Genomic DNA, 17,421 nt, shown 5'->3' with positions numbered 1-17,421 from the left:
CTATATAATTGCTCTATTGGCCGGAATAGTCTGCAAGAGGCCCAATGGGCGAAATGCATGGCATGTGTGGACAAGGAGACCCCCTAACTCCTTTTCCCCTTACTCCTTTCCTCCTTTTGCCCCTCACTTTGTTTGGAAGGAGCAGTGCCCATTAGTTGCGGTCATATACTCTATGCAGACTACAAATCTCATAGTGCCTAGTCCGTCTTGGGAACGAGCAAGAGAGGGTGGCTCCATTCCTACATACAGAGGGTTCCTTGAGAATGAATGTAGCCACCTTCAAACAGAAAAGGCTTTTTAGGCAGGCAGCAAGCTGATGTGGATCACTTTTCAGAGGGCAGTATAGCGGTGGCTGGCAGGTGTTCAGGAGGCGCTACTGCTGCCTGCTTTTTTTTCTTCTTTGTACTTAATCTTTAATTGCCTAATGGCAATTTTACATTGTGGGGCCACGCTGCAACTGTGCAGCCAAGCATTTAGCTCGCAGTTGCGGGGGTCCCATTAATCTCAATGGGCGAGTTGACAGTTGGTGTCATCTGTCAATCTCTGCAGACCTTGTAGGCTGTGGCATGTGTACCGCCCTATCAGGGTGTAATGTGAGAATGCCGGTGAGTGGCCGGGGGGTAAGAAATTTGTAGCTCAACCACCCCAGTCCCCAGAGTAAAAGAGCCTGAAGTTAAATCACAGCAGCAAAAGAAAAAAAGGTATTTGAAGATTTAGAGGAGGCTGAGAGCAATAGAAGGGACATTACTAGAGTTAAAAATACATACAGTGCCTTTAAAAAGTATTCACATCCCTTGACATTTTCCACATTTTATCATGTTACAACCAAAAATGTAAATGTATTTTATTGGGATTTTATGTGATAGACCATCACAAAGTGGAAAATAATAAATGGTTTTCCAAATGTTTTACAAATAAATATCTGAAAAGTGTGGCCCCTTTTACTCTGATACACCTAACTAAAATCTAGTGGAACCAATTGCCTTCAGAAGTCACCTAATTAGTAAATGGAGTCTACCTGTGTGTAATTTATTCTCAGTTTAAATACAGCTGTTCTCTGAAGCCCTCAGAGGTTTGTTAGAGAACCTTAGTGAACAAACAGCATCATGAAGGCCAAGGAACACACCAGACAGGTCAGGGATAAAGTTGTGGAGAAGTTTAAAGCAGGGTTGGGTTAAAAAAATATCCCAAGCTTTAAACATCTCACAGAGCACTGTTCAATACATCATCCAAAAAGGGAAAGAGTATGGCACAACTGCAAACCTACCAAGACCTACCCACCTAAACTGACAGGCCGGTCAAAGAAAGCATTAATCAGAGAAGCAGCTATGAGACTCATGGTAACTCTGGAAGAGCTGCAGAGATCCCCAGCTCAGGTGGGAGAATCTGTACACAGGACAAATATTAGTCTTGCACTCCACAAATCTGGCATTTATGGAAGAGTGTCAAGAAGAAAGCCATTGTTGAAAGAAAGCCATAAGAATTCCCATTTGAAGTTTGTGAGAAGCCATGTGGGGGACACAGAAAACACGTGGAAGAAGGTGCTCTGGTCAGATGAGACCAAAATTGAACTTTCTGGCCTAAAAGCAAAATGCTATGTGTGGCAGAAAACAAACACTGCACATCACCCTAAACACACCATCCCCACAGTGAAACATGGTGGTGGCAGCATCATGTTGTGTGGATGCTTTTCTTCAGCAGGGACAGGGAAGCTGGTCTGAGTTGATGGGAAGATGGATGGAGTCAAATACAGGGCAATCTTAGAAGAAAACCTGTTGGAGTCTGCAAAAGACTTGAGACTAGAGCGGAGGTTCACCTTCCAGCAGGACAACGATTCTAAACATACAGCCAGAGCTACAATGGAATAGTTTGGATCAAAGCATATTCATGTGTTAGATAGGCCCAGTCAAAGTCCAGACTTAAATCCAATTGAGAATCTGTGGCAAGACTTGAAAATTGCTGTTCACAGACGCTCTCCATCCAATCTGACAGTATTGGAATAGATTGTATTATTACCGAGTTTAGTGTCTTCTGTTCTGGTCATAATAAAATATAACTTGTGACTTAACTTATCTTAAAATTCTGCCATGAAAAAATGTATACGACAGCAAATATTGTGAGCCAAATGCTTTATCACGACCAGAATAATACTAGCACTGCACTGCTCTATTGAACACGAGTGGACATGATTTACAAATAATAAAATATATTTAAATAGTGCAGAGCAGTAATTATTTAAAAAAGTGCAAAAAAAATTACAATAATAATATGCTCCACTGTACAATGATGCTTCAAAACTAAAGAAAAACTGATGTCCATTAAACTCTCCTATTCATATATACACACTGTGCTATCATGAATAAATGGCATAAAATATATATGTATATATTTCTTAACCACTTGCTGATAATTGAAATGAGTTTAAGGTGTGTCTGAGGTAAGTTCGATACAGATAAACTTTAAATTTGTGGTACCAACATCCCTTAACTTAGATAGAAGTGAAACTCTGAAATCACAGAGTACTCGTATAGACGAGAGAAGGGAGGGCTTGGTTAAACCAATTTGGGTGGGACTTTACAGGTACCAATCAGAAAAATGAATAGAAAAGGGGGTTTAAAACATTATAACTTTATTCAAAAAGTTTAAAAATCCATCTTTATAGGAAATTTGATGAATATTTGTAGTACATAGAAACATGAAAGTCGTAAAAGAAAAACCACATATATACATAGACAGTAGAATTTATCATATGAACAAACATGCATATAGATATGAGACCATATAGGATCAATTGGCCGGTAGTTGCTCAAAGTGAATATGCACTTTGAGCAACTACCGGCCAATTGATCCTATATGGTCTCATATCTATATGCATGTTTGTTCATATGATACATTCTACTGTCTATGTATATATGTGGTTTTTCTTTTACGACTTTCATGTTTCTATGTACTACAAATATTCATCAAATTTCCTATAAAGATGGATTTTTAAACTTTTTGAATAAAGTTATAATGTTTTAAACCCCTTTTTCTATTCATTTTTCTGATTGGTACCGGTAAAGTCCCATCCAAATTGGTTTAACCAAGCCCTCCCTTCTCTCGTCTATACGAGTACTCTGTGATTTCAGAGTTTCACTTCTATCCACTTGCTGATAATGCTATAGTTGAATGACAACTACCGCACGGCCCACTAGTTCTGGGAGGGCGTCTATTGACACCCCTGGGCTGCACAGCCAGAAGTGTCCATAAAGGCTGGTATCAGTGCTCCTACAGTGCCATATCTGCTACATATCTTTGAATTGGGAAATACCCAGAATAACTAAAGGGGGGGTATGGGCTCTAGGTGTCAGGGCCCATAACCCAAAGAAGGAAATCAGAAAGAGAGGGAAAGAGAGATATCTCAGAGTGAGAAGAGAAAGAAAAGATGAGAATGAGACTTAGATTGAGGGCTAGTTGGGATTTTTGAATTGGTACCGTACCATAAATAGTAGATCAACACATAGACATAAGTAAAAAATATATATCAAAATTTATTAATACAACAAAAAATTAAAGCCAGCATAGAAAAAACATGACATAATATCACAGAATTATACAGAGTATCATAGGAGTTACATATTCCAAAGAACTTCCGATATTAAACCGGAAATTGACCCGACATGTTTCGCGGTTATACAGACCGCTTCTTCAGGGGTATATGTTGTAACATAAAGATCGTATCTTAACTCTCCTGTAAAATGAGAAAAAGTGCGGTAAGTAATCAATATAAACAAAACATTATATTTATATAATGTTTATATATATATATTGATTACTTACCGCACTGTTTCTCATTATACAGGAGAGTTAAGATACGATCTTTATGTTACAACATATACCCCTGAAGAAGCGGTCTGTATAACCGCGAAACATGTCGGGTCAATTTCCGGTTTAATATCGGAAGTTCTTTGGAATATGTAACTCCTATGATACTCTGTATAATTCTGTGATATTATGTCATGTTTTTTCTATGCTGGTTTTAATTTTTTGTTGTATTAATACATTTTGATATATATTTTCACTTATGTCTATGTGTTGATCTACTATTTATGGTACGGTACCAATTCAAAAATCCCAACTAGCCCTCAATCTAAGTCTCATTCTCATCTTTTCTTTCTCTTCTCACTCTGAGATATCTCTCTTGCCCTCTCTTTCTCATTTCCTTCTTTGGGTTATGGGCCCTGACACCTAGAGCCCATACCCCCCCTTTAGTTATTCTGGGTATTTCCCAATTTAAACTAGTCAACAGGGATGTTGGTACCATTTAAATTACTATTTATACCATGAACACTGTATACTTTTTCTTGCTACATATCTTTGTTAAAAATACCCAAATTAGTGGATATTTTTTAGTCTGTGTGAAAGTTATAGATTCTGCAAGCTATGGTGCCAATCATTTAAAATCGATCACACCTGATGTACTGGCAGCCTATCTCATTTCTCGATGCCCAGAAATGTCAGGACAGTACAAATACCCTCCAAAATACCCCTTTTTGGAAAGTAGACATTCCAGGGTATTTAGTAAGAGGCATGTCATAACAACAAGTTATTTCTCACAGACAGCATATACATACTTGCAATTACACCACAAAACACATTTTGCTACTCCTCTTGATTATGGGGATACCACATGTGTGAGACTTTTACACAGCCTGGCAACCTAGAGAAGTCCAACATGCAGGGAGCACCGTCAGGCATTCTAGGAGCATTAATTACATATCTAACTTCCTGACGAAGTCCCTGGATCACCAGGACAGTGGAATAATCCAGAAAATGACCCCATTTTGGAAAGCAAACACCCCAACGTATATTCTATGAGGCATAATGAGTATTTTGAACATGTCATGTTTGTTCCACAAGTTTTTGGAAAATGTGGAAAGAAAATGAAAACATATTTTTTTTACACAAAGTTGTGAAGATACTTTTAACTGATAGCATGTACATAGTAAAAATTACACCACAAAATACATTCTGATACTCCTCCTGAGTATGGCGATACCACATGTGTGAGACTTTTACACAGCCTGGCCACATTCAGAGACCCAACATTAAAGTAGCACCTTCAGGCATTCTAGGAGCATAAATTACACATCTAATTTCATTCATTCCTCTCACAGTTTTGAAGGCCCTGGAGAACTAGGACAATAGAAACGCCCACAAAATGACCCCATTTTGGAAAGCAAACACACCAACACATAATCTATGAGGCAGTGGGCTGCAGATAGCTACTCAGGTACTCTGATGAGCTGCAGACAGGTACTCTGGTACTCTGATTGGCTGCAGATAGGTACTCAGATGGGCTGCAGAAAGGTACCCGGGTAATCTGATGGGCTGGAGACAGGTACTCAGTTAATCTGATGGATAGATAGGTACTCGGGTACTCTGATGCACTGCAGATAGGTACTCGGGTACTCTGGGCTGCAGACAGGTACTTGGGTACTCTGATGGGCTTGGGACTGGTACTCGGGTACATGAATGGGCTGGAGACAGATACTCGGGTACTCTGATGGGCTGCAGATAGGTACTCGGGTACTCTGATGGGCTGGTGACAGGTACCCAGGTACTCTGATGGGCTTGTGACAGGTACTCGGATACTCTGATGGGCTGTGACAGGTACTCGGGTACTCTGATGGACTGTGACAGGTACTCGGGTACTCTGATGGGCTGGTGACAGGTACTCGGGTACTCTGATGGTCTGGTGACAGGTACCCGTGTACTCTGATGGGCTGGCGACAGGTACTCGGGTACTCTGATGGGCTGGTGACAGGTACTCGGGTACTCTGATGGGCTGGTGACAGGTACTCTGATGGGCTGGTAACAGGTACTCAGGTACTCTGATGGGCTGGTGACAGGTACTCGAGTACTTTGATGGGCTGAAGATAGGTACTTGGGTACTCTGATGGGCTGGTGACAGGTACTTGGGTACTCTGATGGTCTGGTGACAGGTACTCGGGTACTCTGATATGCTGGAGACAGGTACTCAGGTACTCTAGTGGAGATATCGCCAACTTAAACATTTTGTAGCATCCCTACCTCACCCTATAAGAGAAATAAAAGATCTTAACCCGTACGAACAAATATGCACATCCGAAAAAAATAAGAATAATATCTCAAATTTATATAAAATATTGAATGAGGGTGAGCAGCAGGCAGTCTCTCTAATGGTGGAGAAATGGGAGAGTGAATTGGGTGCTCGAAGAGAAGGACTCCAGTGGGATAAATGTATAAGGCTGGCTCACAATTCTGCGATAGATATTAGTACAGTGGAAATGAACTATAAATTGATCTCCAGGTGGTATAAAACCCCAAACATAGTGGGGAGATATCATCTGGAGACCTCAAAATTCTGCTGGAGAGGATGTAAGATAACGGGTACAATGACACACATATGGTGGGATTGTCCACAAATTAAGAAATATTGGAAAGAGGTTTTATCATCAATTAAAAGAATTATGTGTTTGTATCCTGAATGTTCTCTGGCTACTAGACTTAGTTTGACTTAGGAAATGTGCTCATGTAAGCAAGCCAAGTAGACAGGACAAATCTGATTCTTTTACCACCTTCCGATATTGCCGGAGATGACCAAGTGTCCTGCTTCCATGCATCTGTTTGCTGCTGCCTCTCAGGACTTTTGACAAGCTTCTACCAGCCCTGGAGATACATCAATCAAAGTTGTATCAGATGCCACCCGTGGAGCTTTTACTTTGGAATTGATCTTCCGTCACCCAGCAGCAGTGTGACTCCCGCATCTGCAGGCTGACAATAGAGTGGGATCTTGATTTGCCCCACGTGGGGGATTCCGGACGGGAGGGATTGGAGGCCAGCAGTCACCATCTTTCTGACCTGGAGGGTCATTAAAGCGTTATTGGTCTCTTTGCCGTAAGGCAGTTGAGACCCACCATATCTGGTGAGTTTACATCTTACCTTCTTTGAAATCACCTGCATGATTGGATTTCCTGGTCCATTGGAGGATCCAGCACCAAGCACTTGCACTTTTTTTGGCACTCTTTTGGATTACCCATCACTGAGTCACCTATGAATTATTTTTGAATCCCACTTGGCACATTACCTATATTGTGATTTATTTGTGTATTTTTACACTGTGAAATTTTTTTGGACTTGACTTGGCACATTATTTATATTGTTATTTAATTTATATAAATCCTCACGGTATTTATGTTTTAAGGGTACAGTATTTAGGGTTTTAGAGTTTTAGGATATTAGCTTTTATTTGCAATCCTACTCCTACCTCTCCCTGCTCATACCAGCAAGCGCTATATTATCCCATCTAGTTTGGGATTTCCTATACACTCGGGTACTCTGATGGTCTGGTGACAGGTACTCGGGTACTCTGATATGCTGGAGACAGGTACTCAGGTACTCTAGTGGAGATATCGCCAACTTAAACATTTTGTAGCATCCCTACCTCACCCTATTAGAGAAATAAATGATCTTAACCCGTACGAACAAATATGCACATCCGAAAAAAACCCCAGACATAGTGGGGAGATATCATCTGGAGACCTCAAAATTCTCCTGGAGAGGATGTAAGATAACGGGTACAATGACACACATATGGTGGGATTGTCCAAAAATTAAGAAATATTGGAAAGAGGTTTTATCATCAATTAAAAGAATTACCAATATAGAGGTTAAAGACGATCCATGGACATGTCTCTTCCATGGGACGTCAATGTCAATTAAACATTATAAAAAAACTTTAATCCCCCACTTGCTAAACTCAGCAAAATGTTTAATACCATTAAACTGGAAGAAAACGGAAGCTCCGTCATATAAAGAATGGGTAGTACGGGTGGAAAAAACAAGAAAATTAGAACTACTTAGGCCTTGGGGCGAACAGGAGTACGAAAACAGAGTTGAGATCTGGGAGGAATGGCAAGATTATAAAAAAGAAAATCAAGGGTTCATATAATGATTTCCGAAATGGGAAGGAGGGGAGGGAGGGGGGGGGGGAATCAAGGTTGTTATATGCACAGAGTTATATCCTCCTTTTTAAAGGGAGGGATTGAATAAATAATTTTGTATGTTGAAAATCTTTAACAAAGAAAAAAAAAAAAAAGGTACTCAGGTACTCTGACGGGCTGTGACAGGTACTCTTTATTACCGGGACAAGCTGTTTTTTTTACTATGAACTGTAAGCTGTAACTAGCTGTTACCGCAACCTCCTCACACGGGATCGGTGTGTGAGGAGGAGAGCCTGGTAACAGCCAGTTACCATGGCTTGTTTACATTCTGTAACTGGCTGTGATTGGCTCTTTACCCTGATCTGGGATAGGCTGTGTCAGAGTGACACTCTCCATTCCTGATCGCCGCTCTGCACTCCCCTGGGGGCTTGCATGAGCGGTGTGCACAAGGACAGTGCATGTGAACGGCTGTGATTGGACACAGCCGGTCACATGGTAAAGAGCCGAGGGACACAGCTAATCCCCAATCACTGCGTTGCGGGGGCGGGTGAGAGCGGGAGGATGTCATATGACGCCCGCCCAGAGGGACGGAGTGTTCCAGCCGGCGTCATTTTACAATGCGCTGGTAGGAAACTGGTTAACAAGAAAATGTGAAGAGATAGCCTGGCCGTCGCACACCTCAACTGGTTAGCAGATGAAAGGTGCCTAAGCCTCAAAAATCCAGAACACAAGTCCAAGAAAGAAACATTAACAAGAATATGTCTTATTGTCCATAGCAACCAACCAGTGCGAGTTACTCCCCCTCCCCCAATATGACAAAAATACAGACTTTTTCAGACCAAATTTCTGAGTCTTACACATTTTCTTTAAAACTGCACATTTAGATAGAGTAATACAAGAAGTAAGTCAAGTTTCACAAGAAATGTCTGACAGACAGAGAAAATGATGGGAAACACGAGTGGGGATTTATTAGTAATTACCATACTTAGTATAGAGAAGTAGAAACAATATTTAGTAAATACTGGGATATATTAGGTATGGATAAGGTTTTGAATAAAGTACTACCTAATGATCCAGTCTTTATCTATAGGAAGGCTCCATCCTTTGGAGATAGAGTGGTGAAAAAAGTGTAAGATTCACCAGTGAGACCCCAGATGTTCTGGGACAGAGCAGGATTCAATGCCTGCAGGAAATGCAAAGGCTGCCAACAAGTGGACACACATTTTTAGGAGGTTAACTAAGTTTAAATCGAATTGTAGAGAGTCCAAAATTAAGGAATTAATCTCGTGTAATTCTACCCACGTAGTCTATGCCTTTGAATGCCCATGCGGGCTAATGTATATTGGCCGCACAAAAAGAACATTGGGCAAATGCATTTCCGAGCATATTAATAACATCTGTATAGGTTACAAGGATCATAGCGTGTCATTGCATTTTAGACGGGGGACTCCTTGGGTTTGAAGTTTTGGCGTATAGTATAGACAAAACTCACCGGGTATGGAGGGGGGGGGGGGGGAGGCAAACAGGGTGAGAGATTTGTGAGACCAAGTGAATATACCTAACCTTGACCCCTAGGGGAATGAATGTGGACTTGGATCTTAACTGTTTTATAAGTGATTATTGGTTTTATGTTGGTTTCAACAACTGCTTTTTTTATTTCTATTTTTACTATATATACTTTTTTAACCACTTGCCCACCGCCCGGCCCAGATATACTGCGGCATTCTGGCTTGGATGGAATGGTTCAAATCCTTTGGTGGAGGGGGGATTATGGTGTTGGGTTGTTTTTCAGGGGTTGGGCCTGGTCCCTTAGTTCCAGGGAACTCTTAAGGCGTCAGCATACCAAGACATTTAAGACAATTTCATGCTCCTAACTTTGTGGGAACAGTTTGGGGATGTCTCCTTTCTGTTTCAACATGACTGTGCACCATGGCACAAAGCAAGGTCCATAAAGACATGGATGAGTGAGTTTGGGGTGGAGGAGCTTGACTGGCCTGTACAGAGTCCTGACCTCAACCTAATAGAACACCTTTGGGATGAATTAGAGCGGAGACTGCGAGCCAAACCTTCTTGTCCAACATCAGTGCCTGACCTCACAAATGTGCTTCTGGAAGAATGGTCAAACATTCCCAAAGACACAACTAAATAGTGAATATAGTGTTCAAATAAATATTGGATAAAAACTTCCAAATCAATAAATACGTCTCTGTGATGGTACTCAGATAATTAAATAATATCCGTTTAAATTTCACACTCATATATGTGACTCCAAAATAATTCAAAATATTAGTGAAAACATCCTCATACATATACATATAAAGTGCACCAGTGCTGATATAATAAAGGGAACAATCTTACTCTAAGGCTCGGTTCACACTGATGCGATGCGGGAAGGCTGCGAATTGAAAAGTGTCAAGTGCTCAATACATACACAACTGTATATTATTTTTAAACAGACATAACATAAGGTTTTAGGTTTTATAAAAAGTGCTTGAAGTGTCCCAAAACATTTAAACCCGCATAAGCAGTATTCCTCCTTTATTTCAGGTGTTAGATCGCCCCCTTTCACCAAGTGATAGTAAGGGGTGCTTCTCAATCCTTAAAACCCCTAAGGGTGTGCCAGCCGCTCACCTCAATATGTATGAGAATGCGCCTCTTAATTATGTGGATCTCCTATTCCACTCCTCTCCTTACTCGCTCCACAATCAGGGGATGGTGATAGTCTCTTATCTGGATGGGGGTGAATGCCCTCTGGACTTTCCGCGGATCTCAAAATAAGGTGCTTACACCTTTGCCATAACAAAATCATTTATTTAAATACAATATATTACACTCACATAGAAACGAAGATTCTTAAGCCTTTGTATGAGTACAGCTTATCCGCGGACCTTACTTCCGCTTTCCGACCTCACTTTCGGTGCTCTGCGTTACGCCACATCCGGTCACGTGGCTTCTTCAGGGGATCTAAGGGGATTTTATTATGGCAATATTGCACTATGTAAGCACCTTATTTTGAGATCCGCGGAAAGTCCAGAGGGCATTCACCCTAATTCAGATAAGAGGCTATCACCATCCCCTGATTGTGGAGCGAGTAAGGAGAGGAGTTGAATAGGAGATCCACATAATTAAGAGGCACATTCTCATACATATTGAGGTGAGCGGCTGGCACACCCTTAGGGGTTTTAAGGATTGAGAAACACCACTTACTATCACTTGGTGAAAGTGGCGGTCTAACACCTGAAAAAAAAAGGAGGAATACCGCTTATTCGGGTTTAAATGTTTTGGGACACTTCAAGCACTTTTTATAAAACCTATAAGCACCTTATGTTAAGTCTGTTTAAAAATAATATACACTTGTGTATGTATTGAGCACTTGACACTTTACTCTGTCACCTTCTAAGTCCGTTTGAAGTATCAGTTTTAGAGTAAGGGCCCTTTCACACGGGCGATCCGATCAGATCCGCCTGTCAGTTTTTTAGGCGGATCTGATCGGATCCTCCATGCAGCTCTATGGGGCAGCGGATGTCAGCGGAGACACCTCCGCTGACACCCACTGACACCCGTATCCGATCCTGTCCGTGAAATCTGGACGGATGGAAACCCTATTTTTCCATCCGTTCAGGTATCGGATTGGATCATCATCCGATCCCCCATAGAGAGCAGCGGGGGCTGTGACACCTCCCTCTCCGCACTGCAAGCGGAGACGGAGCTGTCATCCGCCGGCTCAGCGGGGATCGGTGGATCGATCCCCACTGAGCAGCACGGATCCGCCTACGGAGGCGGACCGTGTGAAAGAGCCCTAAGATTGTTCCCTTTATTATATCAGCACTAGTGCACTTTATATTTATATATTGAGGATGTTTTCACTAATATTTTGAATTATTTTGGAGTCACATATATGAGTGTGAAATTTAAACGGATATTATTTAATTATCTGAGCACCATCACAGAGACGTATTTATTGATTTGGAAGTTTTTATCCAATATTTATTTGAACACTATCACACTATATTCACTATTTAGTTATACCTTTATACTATTTCCCTGAAGCGCGGTAACTCCCCCCTTTAATTACTTGTTTGTAAACTGTCTGGTCCACAGAACGGGTATACGCAGCATTAAGGGGTGTTATATATATATAGAAAATCCTCTAGACAGTGCGAGACTCACATCACTATTTATATTCCCAAAGACACACTCCTAAACCTTGTGGACAGTCTTCCCAGAAGAGTTGAAGCTGCTATAGCAGCAAAGGGTGGGCCAACTCAATATTGAACCCTATGGACTAAGACTGGGATGCCATTAAATTTCATGTGTGTGTAATGGAAGGTGTCCCAACACCAGGGCCAGATTAACGTAGGGGCTATTGGAGCTGCAGCTCCAGGCCCCTACCTTTATATAGGCCCCGGGTTGGCCATATTCACTGTTACCGCTCTTCTGTCACTTGTAAACACAGAAGTCTGGCTTCTATGCTCGCTTCCCCAGGCAGCTCCCTCAGAACCTCCCCACACAACACTAAGGCCGGACAAGGAGGGACAGTTGCCGATGCATGGATGTGTTTATGGGCTTCAGAGACAGCATCCCACGTTGAATTAGGCATGCATGGCTGCATCCTTCCTCCTCTGGGTGCATGCCAAGGCACGGCCCTTAAGGCCCTTCAAAATCCTCAGCACCAAGCCCATGATGCTCTTAATCCGGCCCTGCCCAACACTTTTGACAATATAGTGTATGTTTTGATGAATTAGCATACTTTGGTTTTGTTATATGGAAATTAACAACTTGAGATAAAACGAAAATTGTTTTAAAGCCCAACTCTGATCGAAACCTTTTTTTTTTTTTTTTTCTACTGCGCTATAAACAAAAAAAGTGGGACAATTCTGAAAAAAAATATATATATATATTTTTCACATTCTGCTATATAATATTCACAAAAAATGTTTTTTTTATATATATTATATGAGTATATCTCACACATACTTATGAAGACACCTTCTAACTGAACTGTTTTCTTATCTCAACAATGGAATCCATCATGGTTTTTGCTGTCTTACGTCCAGGCCACTTTTTGCGATTCGGCGCTGTGCGACTTTAACTGACAATTGCGCGGTCGTGCGACACCATACCCAAACAAAATTTACGTCCTTTTTTTTCCCACAAACAGAGCTTTCTTTTGGTGGTATTTGATCACCTGTGCGATTTTTACTTTTTGCGCTATAAACAAAAAAAGAGCGTTTATTTTGAAAAAATAACAATATTTTTAACATTTTTTTTATATGAAATTCCCCCCCAAAAAATGTAAAAATCAAATTTTTTTAAAATTTTTGGCCAATTTGTTTTCTGCTACCTATGTTTGGTAAAAAAAAATCACGATAAGCGTATTTTGATTGGTTTGCGCAAAAGTTATTGCGTTTACTAACTAAGGGAAAGATTTCTGTCATTTTTGGTGTTTTTTTTAACGCGTAATGGCGGCGATCTGCGATTTTTTTTGCGGGACTGCGACATTGCGGCGGACAGATCGGACCCTTGACTGACATTTTTGACACTTTTGGGGGTACCAGTGACATTACTGCAGTAATCAGTGCTATATATATGCACTGTTACTGTAAAAATGACACTGGCAGGGAAGGGGTTAATTTTATTGGAGCGGGAGGGGTTAATGTATGCCTGGTGCTTACTAACGTGTGGGGGGGGAGGTGACTGAGTGACACAAGGACAGATCGGATGTTCAGCTATGCTGAACACTGCGATCTGTCCCTGCCTGTCACTTAGGAGATCCGCCCGCTCTGTTTACACAAGCGGGCGGATCTCCTCACTCGATTCCCCGACGATCGGGGAAGAGCGGCGGTGATCGCCCCTGGCCCGACTCCCGCTGTGACTGAAAACAGCGGGAGCGCGCCTCCGGCGGCGTGCGAGCGCCGCCTACAGGGGGAAGAGTCCAGCGACGTAGGTCTACGTTGGACGATAACGAGCCACATTGCTGCAGTAGCAGCAATGTGAGCAGTGGGAAAGTGGTTAAGGTATTGGGAAACCCTTATAAAACTAGTTCATTTGAGTCAATGAGAAAAATGTTTCTTGCATCGGTAGTCAGTAAAAAGAATAGAACAATTACAGTGGTGTTCAGAATGCCACCCCTTATAGACAACTAAAAAGATCATCACCGTCACATTGCTGGCTTTGCCAAGTGGCATTGACACTGGAACTATGCAGGCACCATCAAATGGAAGGTCAATCAGCCACAACTCAAGGAACCCCTAGCAAACCTTGGAGGAACCCTAGGGTTCCATAGAACCCTTGGTGAGAATGACTGGCATAGTATAAGGGTGAAATATTAGGGGTGAGTTTAGAGTTTAAAGTGAACTTGGGCTTTTTCTATGCATGGCAAAGTGAGACATTCAAATAACTGCTTCCCTCTCACCTTCCTTTTCCTCCTTTGCAGATCTGTTTGGTCACTGGGAGAAAAGACTGGATCTCCTGTATAAGTTGAAAGATACTTATTGGAAACTACACAAGTACTCTTGTCAAGCCCCTATGTGACAGCACTGTGTATTTGAGTGGACGATCACCAAACACCAGTGCTGTCATGTAGGCAGAAGGGGAGTGAGTCACATGCTCCCCAAATTGGGTATTTCACTTTGTACCCCCTAGCTGTATCTTGGGATCGAGCATGACGTCTCGAAACCCTGCATGGGGATAGCAAAGGTTTACTTTTAGAGCTTATTTTTTGGATTTGCCAAAGTTCTATAAGTTGAGTGATAAGGCAGAGTTGAAGGGTTAACTGTCAGGAAGTTAGGAGCTAAGGTATTCATTTATGTTTTAGGTTAAATGTTAGGCTCCGTTCACATGTAGGCGTTTTGGGGCGTTTTTGGGGAGTTTTTCTGCTCTAGGATCAGCTCTCAAAACGCCCAACAAGACAAATCCTATTCATTTCAATGGCCCCTGTTCACATCTGAGCGTTTTGACGCTGTGAGCAAAATGCCAAACGCTCAAAAAAGTACATGAGCTTCTTTTTGGGCAGATTACAGGCGTTTTCCATTGGTCTCTATTCAATCTAAAAACGCCTGCACAAAAAACGCCTGTAAATCGCGGTAAAAATTACTGTAAAAAAAGCGCGAAAACGCTACGCTCAGGTGTGAATGTAGCCTTAAAGTTGGACTTCAGGCGGAAAAATATATTCCTCAACAGTCACAAAGGATATAAATCCAATCTGTGTGCATCAAAAGCCTTTTTTAAACCCAGGTATTTAATTGTACATACAGTGGCTACATCATCATCAATATGCTGTACATAAGTCTGTGCAGAGAGAAGAGCTGTGGGGGGGGGGGGGGCTCATGAGGTAACCCTACCTGCCTGTAGAAACTATAGGAGGGGGCAGATACAAGACCAGTGACCCTGCACAAGGAGAGAGAGCAGCACTTTACCAGTGTTTAGCACAAGAAACTCCTGCACAGAAGCAATGTGCAAACATTGTTTCATGCTGGATTGGTGCACAGGTTTGGAAGAAATCTGGGGTTCAGGTTTATGGATCACATTTTTTTTTTATTTCCTGGCTTCATTTCCAATGTACTGTACATATTCCATGATGTACATATTCTAAATGAACAGATCTATAAAACAGGAGACCCATAGATAAGGACACATCACCATTCCTTAAATGATATACCTCTGTACCCAACTAGTATACAATAGGGAAAATTATTTGATCCCCTGCAGATTTTGTAAGTTTGCTCTCTTACAAAGAATTGAAGGGTCTATAATTGTTATCATATGGGTATTTTAATGGGTAGAGACAGAATATCAAGCAAAATTCCATAAAAAAACACATGATGCAAAGTTATAAATTGAGTTTCAGCTCAGTGAGTAAAATAAGTATTTGATCCCCAAGAAAAATATGATTTAGTACTTGGTGGAGAAATCCTTGTTGGCAAGAAAAGAGGAAAGACGTTTCTTGTAGTTGGTTACCAGGTTTGCACATATCTCTGGAGGGATTTTGGTCCACTCTTCTTTACAGATCCTCTCTAAATCCTTAAGGTTTATTGACTGTCGCTTGGCAACTCAAATGTTTTAGCTCCCTTCATACATTTCTATAGGATTAAGGTCTATAGACTGGCTAGGCCACACCATGACCTTAAAGGATTTGTAAAGTCTCAAGGTTTTTCACCTTAATGCATTAATTGTATTAAGGTGAAAAACCTTCGGTGCTTCAGCTGTCCCCCAGACCCCCCCCCTTCCTTACCTGAACCCGATCGCACAAGCGATGAGCCCAGCATCTCGGGTTCTCATTGGATAGATTGATAATCAAATCCAGTGACACGGGAGCAGGGGGTGGGGCTGAGTCTCGCTGTCTGTGTCAATGGACGCAGCAGTGGGACTCGTGAGCGTGCCTGCATGGGTGCCTCCATGGAAAACGGCTCTCCGTGAGGGCACCCAATGAAGAGAAGAAGACAGGGGCACCACCGGGGCACCCCAGAAAAGGAGGATCAGGGCTGCTCTGTGCAAACCCCTTGCACAGAGTGGGTAAGTATAACATGTTTGTTATTTAAATAAAAAAAATGAACATTTACAATCACTTTAATGTGCTTCTTCTTGAGCCACTCCATTGTTGCCTTGGCGGTATGTTTTGGGTCATTGTCATGCTGGCAGACCCATCCATGATCCATCTTCAGTGTTCTGGCTGAGAAGGTTCTCATGCAAGATTTTACAATACATGGCCCTGTCCATTGGCCCCTTAATGCAGCAAAGTCAGCCTGTACCTTTAGCAGAGAAACAGCCCCAAAGCAAAATTTTTCCACCTCTGTGCTTGACTGTAGGGATGGTGTTCTTAGGGTCATAGTCAGCATTTTTATTCCTCCAACACGGCAAGTCGAGTTATTGCCAAAGAGCTAAATTTTGGTCTCATCTGACCACAGCACTTTCTCCCAATCCCTCTCTGAATCATTTAGATGTTCATTGACAAACTTCAGAAAGGCCTGTACATGTGCCTTCTTGAGGAGGGGGACCTTGCGGGCACTGCAGGACATTAATCAATGGCAGTGTACTGAGCTACTAATGGTTTGTTTAGTGACTGTGGTCCCAACTGCCTTGAGATCATTCACAAGCTCCTCCTGTGTAGTTCTTGGCTGATCCCTCACTTTTCTCATAATCATCCTTTCCCTATGAGGCGAAATCTTTCATAGAGGTCCAGACCGAGGTAATTGATGGTTATTTTGTATTTCTTCCCTTTGCGAATAATCGCTCCAACAGTTGTCTTCTTCTCACCAAGCTTCTTGCTGATAGTCTTGTAGCCCACGACATATAAGAGCAGGAGATCCCAGGAGCCACACATTAGTATATACAAAGAAATTACATAAAGACATACAAAGAAATGAAGGGTCTTTAATTTTTATCATAGGTGTATTTTAAATGATAGAGACAAAATATCAACCAAATATCCAGAAAAAACGCATGATACAAATGTTAA

This window comes from Pelophylax lessonae (genome assembly GCF_965119305.1).
Source record: "Pelophylax lessonae genome assembly, chromosome: 4".
NCBI classification, from domain to species: Eukaryota; Metazoa; Chordata; class Amphibia; order Anura; family Ranidae; genus Pelophylax; species Pelophylax lessonae.
This window is presented reverse-complemented; position numbering follows the sequence as displayed.